The following is a 9,216-nucleotide window of genomic DNA, read 5'->3' as shown; positions in this document are numbered from 1 at the left end:
CTGGTCTCCCCAGATGTGTGAGTTCACAACCCTCACTCTCCCCTAGGGGAAAAGACGTCACCCGTCTCGGTAAAACGCCACCAGGCGGTCATTCAGACACACCGTGCGAAGTCTCCTCGGCAATTCCTCTTTCAAATTCCACTCCTAACCTTTCAGCAATCCAAAGGGCTCTTCCTGCAAATCACGCCCCCCTTCCCTGACCACTCCTCCAGGGGGTGCTGCTGGCACCCCAGGCCAGCCACTCACCTCCTGCTCGGACGTAGTAGCCCTGAATGGGTCTACCTGCCCCAGTCCCCCGCCTGGTCACCCATTCCCTTCTCCCAGCCAGAGCATCTTCCAGAATCAGGTTAGATCCCATCAGCCCTCTACTCAAGGCCTTGCATGGCCCCTTCTCACCAAGAGTAGAGTCAGCAGTCCTCCTCACAGACACTGGCCCCAGGGACCAAGCCCTGCCACCTGCGTGACCCCAGAGCCCACTCTGTCCCCCATACTCGTGCCCCTGGGCTGCACTGGCCTCCTGCCAAGCACCTGTGGCCTCAGTTGAGCTGGGAGCTGTCCCCCTGCAGATTCGCTGCTGCCTGAGGTTTGCTTTCAAGCTTAATAAATGAATAAAGGGGAGAAAAGGAGCAAACCACAGCCACGATCAATCATCGACGAGGTTGTATCTCAAGCACATAACACTGTTGTTGAAAGAAGTGGTTGAAGACTACGGGATGCCATGCTGTTGTCACCAAACAGCATGCCGTTGAGGAATGTGTGAGTAGCTGGCACATTTATGAGGAAAACACGAGAATGTAGGCTAGCGGTTACCTTGGGTCACAGGTCGGGGGGCCACCCAGGGGGCTGCTGAATACTTGCAAGGCCGGATTTCTTAAATACATGAGTATTTGTTTGATTATAATTTTTAAGTTTAATTACAGTTTTCTTGAGGATAATTGACTGTACTTATTTAAGTTTACAAAAAATGTGTGCAATTTAATGCTTTTTGACATATCCACGCACCTGTGAAACCACCTCCATAATCAAGATAATGAATGTATCCATCACCCCAAAGATTCCCTGTTGCACCTTGGAAATCCCTCCTTCCCTCCCCTCCCCCTGTCTTGGGCAACCGCTAATCTGCTTTCTGACCCTAAAGATTAGTTTGCGTTTTCTAACATGTTATAAAAGTACATGTTTTATATAATTTGTGTTTCATTGTATAGGTATACCAAAATTTGTTACCTGTTCATCTGTTGACTATTTGGGTTGTTTCCAGATTTTGGCAGTTGCAGATAACGCTGCTGTGAACACTCAAGCGCATGTCTTCGAGTGGGCAAATTCTCCCATTTCTGTTGGTAAATAAAAACAGTGGAGTGGCTGGGTCATATGGCTGGCATAGGTGTAAGTTTTTAAGAAACTGCCACGCTGTTCTCCATTCTCACCAACACTTGATCTTTTAAATTTTTGCCCTTCTTGGGTGTGTGGTGGCATTTTGTGGTGGTTTTAATTTGCATTTTCCTAATGGTGTAGAGCATCTTTTCATATGCTTATTTGTCTTCCCTAGCTCCTCTTTTTTTCTTTTTTAATAAATTTATTTATTTATTTATCTATTTTGGGGTGTGTTGGGTCTCCATTTCTGTGCGAGGGCTTTCTCTAGTTGTGGCGAGCGGGAGCCACTCTTCATCGCGATGCGCGGGCCTCTCACTATCGCGGCCTCTCTTGTTGCGGAGCACAGGCTCCAGACGCGCAGGCTCAGTAGTTGTGGCTCATGGGCCCCGTTGCTCCGCGGCATGTGGGATCTTCCCAGACCAGGGCTCGAACCCATGTCCCCTGCATTGGCAGGCAGATTCTCAACCACTGCGCCACCAGGGAAGCCCTTTAGCTCCTCTTTGGTGAAGCATCTGTTCAAACCTTTTGCCCTGTTTTAAAATTGGATGATCTTTTTTTATTGTTCAGTTGTAAGTGTTCTGCATCTTTTCTAGATAGAAGCCCTTTGTCAAATATCGATTTTTCAAATGTCTTCCCCAGAGTTTGTGGGTTGCCTTTTTATTTTTGTAACAGTCTCTTTACAGTCTCTTTGGAAAGCAGAAGTTTTGTTTTATGAAATCCAATATATCATTTTTTTCTTCTATAGCTCATTTTTTGTGTTCTATTGAAGATATCTTTGCCAAGCCCAAGGTGGCTAAGATTTTCTCCTGTTTTCTAAACTTCTAAAAGTGTTATAATTTTAACTCTTATGTTTAGGTCTATGATACATTTAAAGTTAATTTTGGGGAACATCCTTGGTGGCGCAGTGCTTAAGAATCCGCCTGCCAATGCAGGGGACACGGGTTCGAGCCCTGGTCCGGGAAGATCCCACATGCTGCGGAGCAGCTAAGCCCATGTGCCACAGCTACTGAGCCTGCGCTCCAGAGCCCGTGCTCCACAACAAGAGAAGCCACCGCAATGAGAAGCCCACGCACCACAACGAAGAGTAGCCCCCACTCGCCGCGACTAGAGAAAGCCCGCGCACAGCAACAAAGACCCAATGCAGCCAATAAATAAATAAATAAAAAGTTAAAGTTCATTTTTGCATACGGTGTGAAGTAGGGTTGAATTTCGTCTCCCCTCCTTTCTTTCTTCTTTTCCTTCCTTCCTTCCTTCTTCCCTCCCTCCCTTCCTTCTTCCCTCCCTCCCTTCCTCTCTTCCTTCTTTCCTTCTTTCCTTCCTTCCTTCCTTTCTTCTTTCCTCCCTTCCTCCCTCCTTCTTTCTTCCTTTCTCTCTCTTTCTCTCTCTCTCTCCTTCCTGCCCCTCCCTCTTTCTCTCTCCTTTACTTTTCTTCTTTTCTTTCCTTTTCTCTTCTTTTCTATGGCTATCCAACTGTTCTAGCGTCATTTGCCATAAAAGATTATCCTTTCCCAACTTAATTCATTTGGCACCTTGGCTGAGAATCAATTAATCGTTTATGCATGGCTCTATCTGAATTCTTGATTCTATTATATCAAACACAAGTTGTCCAGCTCTGTTCCTCTTTTCTTTTTTAATTAATTAATTAATTTTAAAATTTTATTTTATTTTTGGCTGCGTTGGGTCTTTGTTGCTGTGCGCGGGCTTTCTCTAGTCGCGGCGAGCGGGGGCTACTCTTCGTTGTGGTGCATGGGCTTCTCATTGCGGTGGCTTCTCTTGTTGCGGAGTACGGGCTCTAGAGCGCAGGCTCAGTAGTTGTGACGCACGGCTTAGTTGCTCCACGGCATGTGGGATCTTCCTGCGCCAGGGCTCGAACCCATGTCCCCTGCATTGGCAGGCGGATTCTTAACCACTGCACCACCAGGAAAGTCCCGAGACTTTCTTGCTTTCTTTTTATTTTAAATCTTTTTTTTTGAATTTTTGAATCTTATTTTATTTTATTTTTATACAGCAGGTTCTTATTAGTTATCTATTCTATACATATTAGTGTATATACGTCAATCCCAATCTCCCAGTTCATCCCACCCCACATGCCCCTCATCCTGCCACTTTCCCCCCTTGGTGTCCATACGTTTGTTCTCTATATCTGTCTCTATTTCTGCCTTGCAAACCAGTTCATCTGTATCACTTTTCTAGGTTCCACATATATGTGTTAATATACGATATTTGTTTTTCTCTTTCTGACTTACTTCACTCTGTATGACAGTCTCTAGATCCATCCACGTCTCTACAAATGACCCAACTTCATTCCTTTTTATGGCTGAGTAATATTCCATTGTATATATGTACCACAACTTCTTTATCCATTCGTCTGTCGATGGGCATTTAGGTTGCTTCCATGACCTGGCTATTGTAAATAGTGCTGCAATGAACATTGGGGTGCATGTGTCTTTTTGAATTCTGGTCTTCTCTGGGTATATGCCCAGTAGTGGGATTGCTGGGTCATATGGCAATTCTATTTTTAGTTTTTTAAGGAACCTCCGTACTCTTCTCCATAGTGGCTGTATCAATTCACATTCTCACCAGCAGTGCAAGAGGGTTCCCTTTTCTCCACACCCTCTCCAGCATTTGTTGTTTGTAGATTTTCTGATGATGCCCATTCTAACTGGTGTGAGGTGATACCCCACTGTAGTTTTGATTTGCATTTCTCTAATAATTAGTGATGTTGAGCAGCTTTTCATGTGTTTCTTGGCCATCTGTAAGTCTTCTTTGGAGAAATGTCTATTTAGGTCTTCTGCCCATTTTTGGATTGGGTTGTTTTTTTTTTTTTAATATTGAGCTGCATAAGCTGTTTATATATTTTGGAGATTAATCCTTTGTCGGTTGATTCATTTGCAAATATTTTCTCCCATTCTGAGGGTTGTCTTTTTGTCTTGTTTGTAGTTTCCTTTGTTTTCAAAAGCTTTTAAGTTTCATTAGGTCCCACTTGTTTATTTTTGTTTTTATTTCCATTACTCTAGGAGGTGGATCAAAAAAGATCTTGCTGTGATTTATGTCAAAGAGTGTTCTTCCTATGTTTTCCTCTAAGAGTTTCATAGTGTCTGGTCTTACATTTAGGTCTCTAATCCATTTTTAGTTTATTTTTGTGTATGGTGTTGGGGAGTGTCCTAATTTCATTCTTTTACATGTAGCTGTCCAGTTTTCCCAGCACCACTTATTGAATAGACTGTCTTTTCTCCATTGTATATCCTTGTCTCCTTTGTCATAGATTAGTTGACCATATGTGTGTGGGTTTATCTCTGGGCTTTCTATCCTGTTCCATTGATCTATATTTCTGTTTTTGTGCCAGTACCATATTGTCTTGATTACCGTAGCTTTGCAGTATAGTCTGAAGTCAGGGAGTTTGATTCCTCCAGCTCCGTTTTTTTCCCTCAAGACTGCTTCGGCTATTTGGGGTCTTTTGTGTCTCCATACAAATTTTAAGATTTTTTTGTTCTAGTTCTGTAAAAAAATGCCACTGGTAATTTGATAGGGATTGCATTGAATCTGTAGATTGCTTTGGGTAGTATAGTCATTTTCACAATATTGATTCTTCCAATCCAAGAACATGGTATATCTCTCCATCTGTGTCATCTTTGATTTCTTTCATCAATGTCTTATAGTTTTCTGAGTACAGGTCTTTTACCTCCTTAGGTAGGTTTATTCCTAGGTATTTTATTCTTTTTGTTGCAAAGGTGAATAGGATTGTTTCCTTAATTTCTCTTTCTGATCTTTCGTTGTTAGTGTATAGGAATGCAAGAGATTTCTGTGCATTAATTTTACATCCTGCAACTTTACCAAATTCATTGATTAGCTCTAGTAGCTTTCTGGTGGCATCTTTAGGATCCTCTATGTATAGTATCATGTCATCTGCAAACAGTGAGAGTTTTACTTCTTCGTTTCCAATTTGTATTCTTTTTATTTCTTTTTCTTCTCTGATTGCTGTGGCTAGGACTTCCAAAACTCTGTTGAATAATAGTGGCAAGAGTGGACATCCTTGTCTTGTTCCTGAACTTAGAGGAAATGCTTTCAGTTTTTCACCATTGAGAATAATGTTTGCTGTGGGTTTGTTGTATATGGCCTTTATTATGTTGAGGTAGGTTCCCTCTATGCCCACTTTCTGGAGAGTTTTTTATCATAAATGGGTGTTAAATTTTGTCAAAAGCTTTTTCTGCATCTATTGAGATGATCATATGGTTTTTATTCTTCAGTTTTTTAATATGGTGTATCACATTGATTGATTTGCATATATTGAAGAATCCTTGCATCCCTGGGATAAATCCCACTTGATCATGGTGTATGATCCTTTTAATGTGTTGTTGGATTCTGTTTGCTAGTATTTTGTTGAGGATATTTGCATCTATATTCATCAGTGATATTGGTCTGTAATTTTCTTTTTTTGTAGTATCTTTGTCTGGTTTTGGTATCAGGGTGATGGTGGCCTCATAGAATGAGTTTGGGAGTGTTCCTCCCTCTGCAATTTTTTGGAAGAGTTTGAGAAGGATGGGTGTTAGCTCTTCTCTAAATGTTTGATAGAATTCACCTGTGAAGCCATCTGGTCCTGGACTTGTTTGTTGGAAGATTTTTAATCACAGTTTCAATTTCATTACTTGTGATTGGTCTGTTCATATTTTCTATTTCTTCCTGGTTCAGTCTTGGAAGGTTATACCTTTCTAAGAATTTGTCCATTTCTTCCAGGTTGTCCATTTTATTGGCATAGAGTTGCTTGTAGGAGTCTCTTAGGATGCTTTGTATTTCTGCGGTGCCTGTTGTAACTTCTTTTTCATTTATAATTTTATTGATTTGAGTCCTCTCCCTCCTTTTCTTGATGAGTCTGGCTAAAGGTTTATCAATTTTGTTTATCTTCTCAAAGAACCAGCTTTTAGTTTTATTGATCTTTGCTATTGTTTTCTTTGTTTCTATTTCATTTATTTCTGCTCTGATCTTTATGATTTCTTTGCTTCTACTAACTTTGGGTTTTGTTTGTTCTTCTTTCTCTAGTTTCTTTAGGTGTAAGGTTAGATTGCTTATTTGAGATTTTTCTTGTTTCTTGAGGTAGGCTTGTATTGCTATAAACTTCTCTCTTAGAACTGCTTTTGCTGCATCCTATAGGTTTTGGATCATCATGTTTTCATTGTCATTTGTCTCTAGGTATTTTTTGATTTCCTCTTTGATTGCTTCAGTGATCTCTTGGTTATTTAGTAATGTATTGTTTAGCCTCCATGTGTTTGTGTTTTTTACGTTTTTTTCCCTGTAATTGATTTCTAATTTCATAACGTTGTGGTCAGAAAAGATGCTTGATGTGATTTCAATTTTCTTAAATTTACCAAGGCATGATTTGTGACCCAAGGTGTGATCTATCCTGGAGAATGTTCCATGTGCCCTTGAGAAGAAAGTGTAATCTGCTGTTTTTGTATGGAATGTCCTATAAATATCAGTTAAATCTATCTGGTCTATTGTGTCATTTAAAGCTTGTATTTCCTTATTAATTTTCTGTCTGGATGATCTGTCCACTGGTGTAAGTGAGGTGTTAAAGTCCCCCACCATTATTGTGTTACTGTCGATTTCCTCTTTTATAGCTGTTAGCAGTTGCCTTATGTATTGATGTGCTCCTATGTTGGGTGCATATATATTTATAATTGTTATATCTTCTTCTTGGATTGATCCCTTGATCATTATGTAGTGTCCTTCCTTGTCTCTTGTAACATTCTTTATTTTAAAGTCTATTTTATCTGATATGAGTGTTGCTACTCCAGCTTTCTTTTGATTTTCATTTGCATGGAATATCTTTTTCCATCCCCTCACTTTCAGTCTGTATGTGTCCCTAGGTCTGAAGTGGGTCTCTTGTAGACAGCATATATATGGATCTTTTTTTGGTATCCATTCAGTGAGCCTGTGTCTTTTGGTTGGAGCATTTAATCCATTCACGTTTAAGGTAATTATCGATATGTATGTTCCTATTACCATTTTCTTAATTGTTATGGGTTTGTTTTTGTAGGTCCTTTTCTGCTCTTGTGTTTCCCACTTAAAGAAGTTCCTTTAGCATTTGTTGTAGAGCTGGTTTGGTGGTGCTGAATTCTCTTAGCTTTTGCTTGTCTGTAAAGCTTTTGATTTCTCCATCAAATCTGAATGAGATCCTTGCCGGGTAGAGTAATCTTGGTTGTAATTTCTTCCCTTGCATCGCTTTAAGTATATCGTGCCACTCTTTTCTAGCTTGTAGAGTTTCTGTTGAGAAATCAGCTGTTAACCTTATGGGAGTTCCCTTGTATGTTATTTGTTGTTTTCCCCTTGTTGCTTTCAGTAATTTTTCTTTGTCTTTAATTTTTGTCAGTTTTGATTACTATGTGTCTCGGCATTTTTCTCCTTGGGTTTATCCTGCCTGGGATTCTCTGCACTTCCTGGACTTGGGTGGCTATTTCCTTTCCCATGTTAGGTAATTTTCGACTATAATCTCTTCAAATATTTTCTTGGGTCCTTTCTCTCTCTCTTCTCCTTTTGGGACCCCTATAATGCGAATGTTGTTGTGTTTAAAGTTGTCCCAGAAGTCTCTTAGGCTGTCTTCATTTCTCAACATTCTTTTTTCTTTATTCTCTTCTGCAGCAGTGAATTCCACCATTCTGTCTTCCAGGTCACTTTTCCATTCTTCTGCCTCAGTTATTCTGCTATTGATTCCTTCTAATGTATTTTTTATTTCAGTTATTGTATTGTTTATCTCTGTTTGTTTGTTCTTTAATTCTTCTAGGTGTTTGTTCTTTAATTCTTCTAGGTCTTTGTTAAACACGTCTTGCATCTTCGCGATCTTGGCCTCCATTCTTTTTCCGAGGTCCTGGATCATCTTCATTATCATTATTCTGAATTCTTTTTCTGGAAGGTTGCCTATCTCCCCTTCATTTAGTTGTTTCTGGGGTTTTATCTTGTTCCTTCATCTGGTACAATGTCCTCTGCCTTTTCATTTTGTCTATCTTTCTGTGAATGTGGTTTTCCTTCCACAGGCCACAGAATTATAGTTCTTCTTGCTTCTGCTGTCTGCCCTCTCACTTTCTTCCTTTCTAATATGAGCCCTTAACTATATAAAATTTCCTCTAATCACTGCTTTATCTTCACACCACAAATTCTGACACATGATTTAAATTTTTTTCACCCAGCTCAAAATATTTTCTAATTTCCTTTGTGATTTCTTCTTTGACCCATGGTTATTTAGAAGTATGTTTTTCAGTTTGAACACGTTTTCTAGACCTCTCTGTTCCTGACCTCTCTGCCCAGGACGTCTCCTGACCCTTGAACAGGTTTTCTCTGTTACTGATTTCTAATTTAATTCCATGACAATCCAAGGACATACTTTGTGTGATTTGAATCCTTTTAAATTTATTACATGCGAAGTAAGGCTGGGGACCTGTAGGGGCTCATTGGTGGGGGAAGTATGATCTTTATCATGAGCCACCAGAGGGTTTTAAGCAGACAGGGAATTTGATTTGAATTGGATTTGATTGGTCTGGTGTGCTTCAGGTGTGAAAGAGGGGAAATAGGATGGGGAACTGGGGCTTGAGGTTTCTCTGAGTTGTCCAAGGAGAGTGGGGTGTTGTCTAAAGGGTCTGGATCTCCAGGGAAGGGTGTAACTTTGTGACAGTGCTGCAGATATCAGAGCACGGAGGGGTACAGGTGAGGGCGAGGAGCCGGGTATTCGGGAAAGAGCCCTGGACTAAGAGTCAGGCAGGGTTAGGCGGTGTGACTCTGAGCATGTCACTTCACCTCTCTGGGCTTTAGTTTCCTTACCTTTAAAATAGGTGATCAGGGTTTCCCTGGTGTCGC

Source organism: Eubalaena glacialis, chromosome 10, assembly GCF_028564815.1.
Source record: "Eubalaena glacialis isolate mEubGla1 chromosome 10, mEubGla1.1.hap2.+ XY, whole genome shotgun sequence".
Lineage (NCBI taxonomy): Eukaryota > Metazoa > Chordata > Mammalia > Artiodactyla > Balaenidae > Eubalaena > Eubalaena glacialis.
This window is presented reverse-complemented; position numbering follows the sequence as displayed.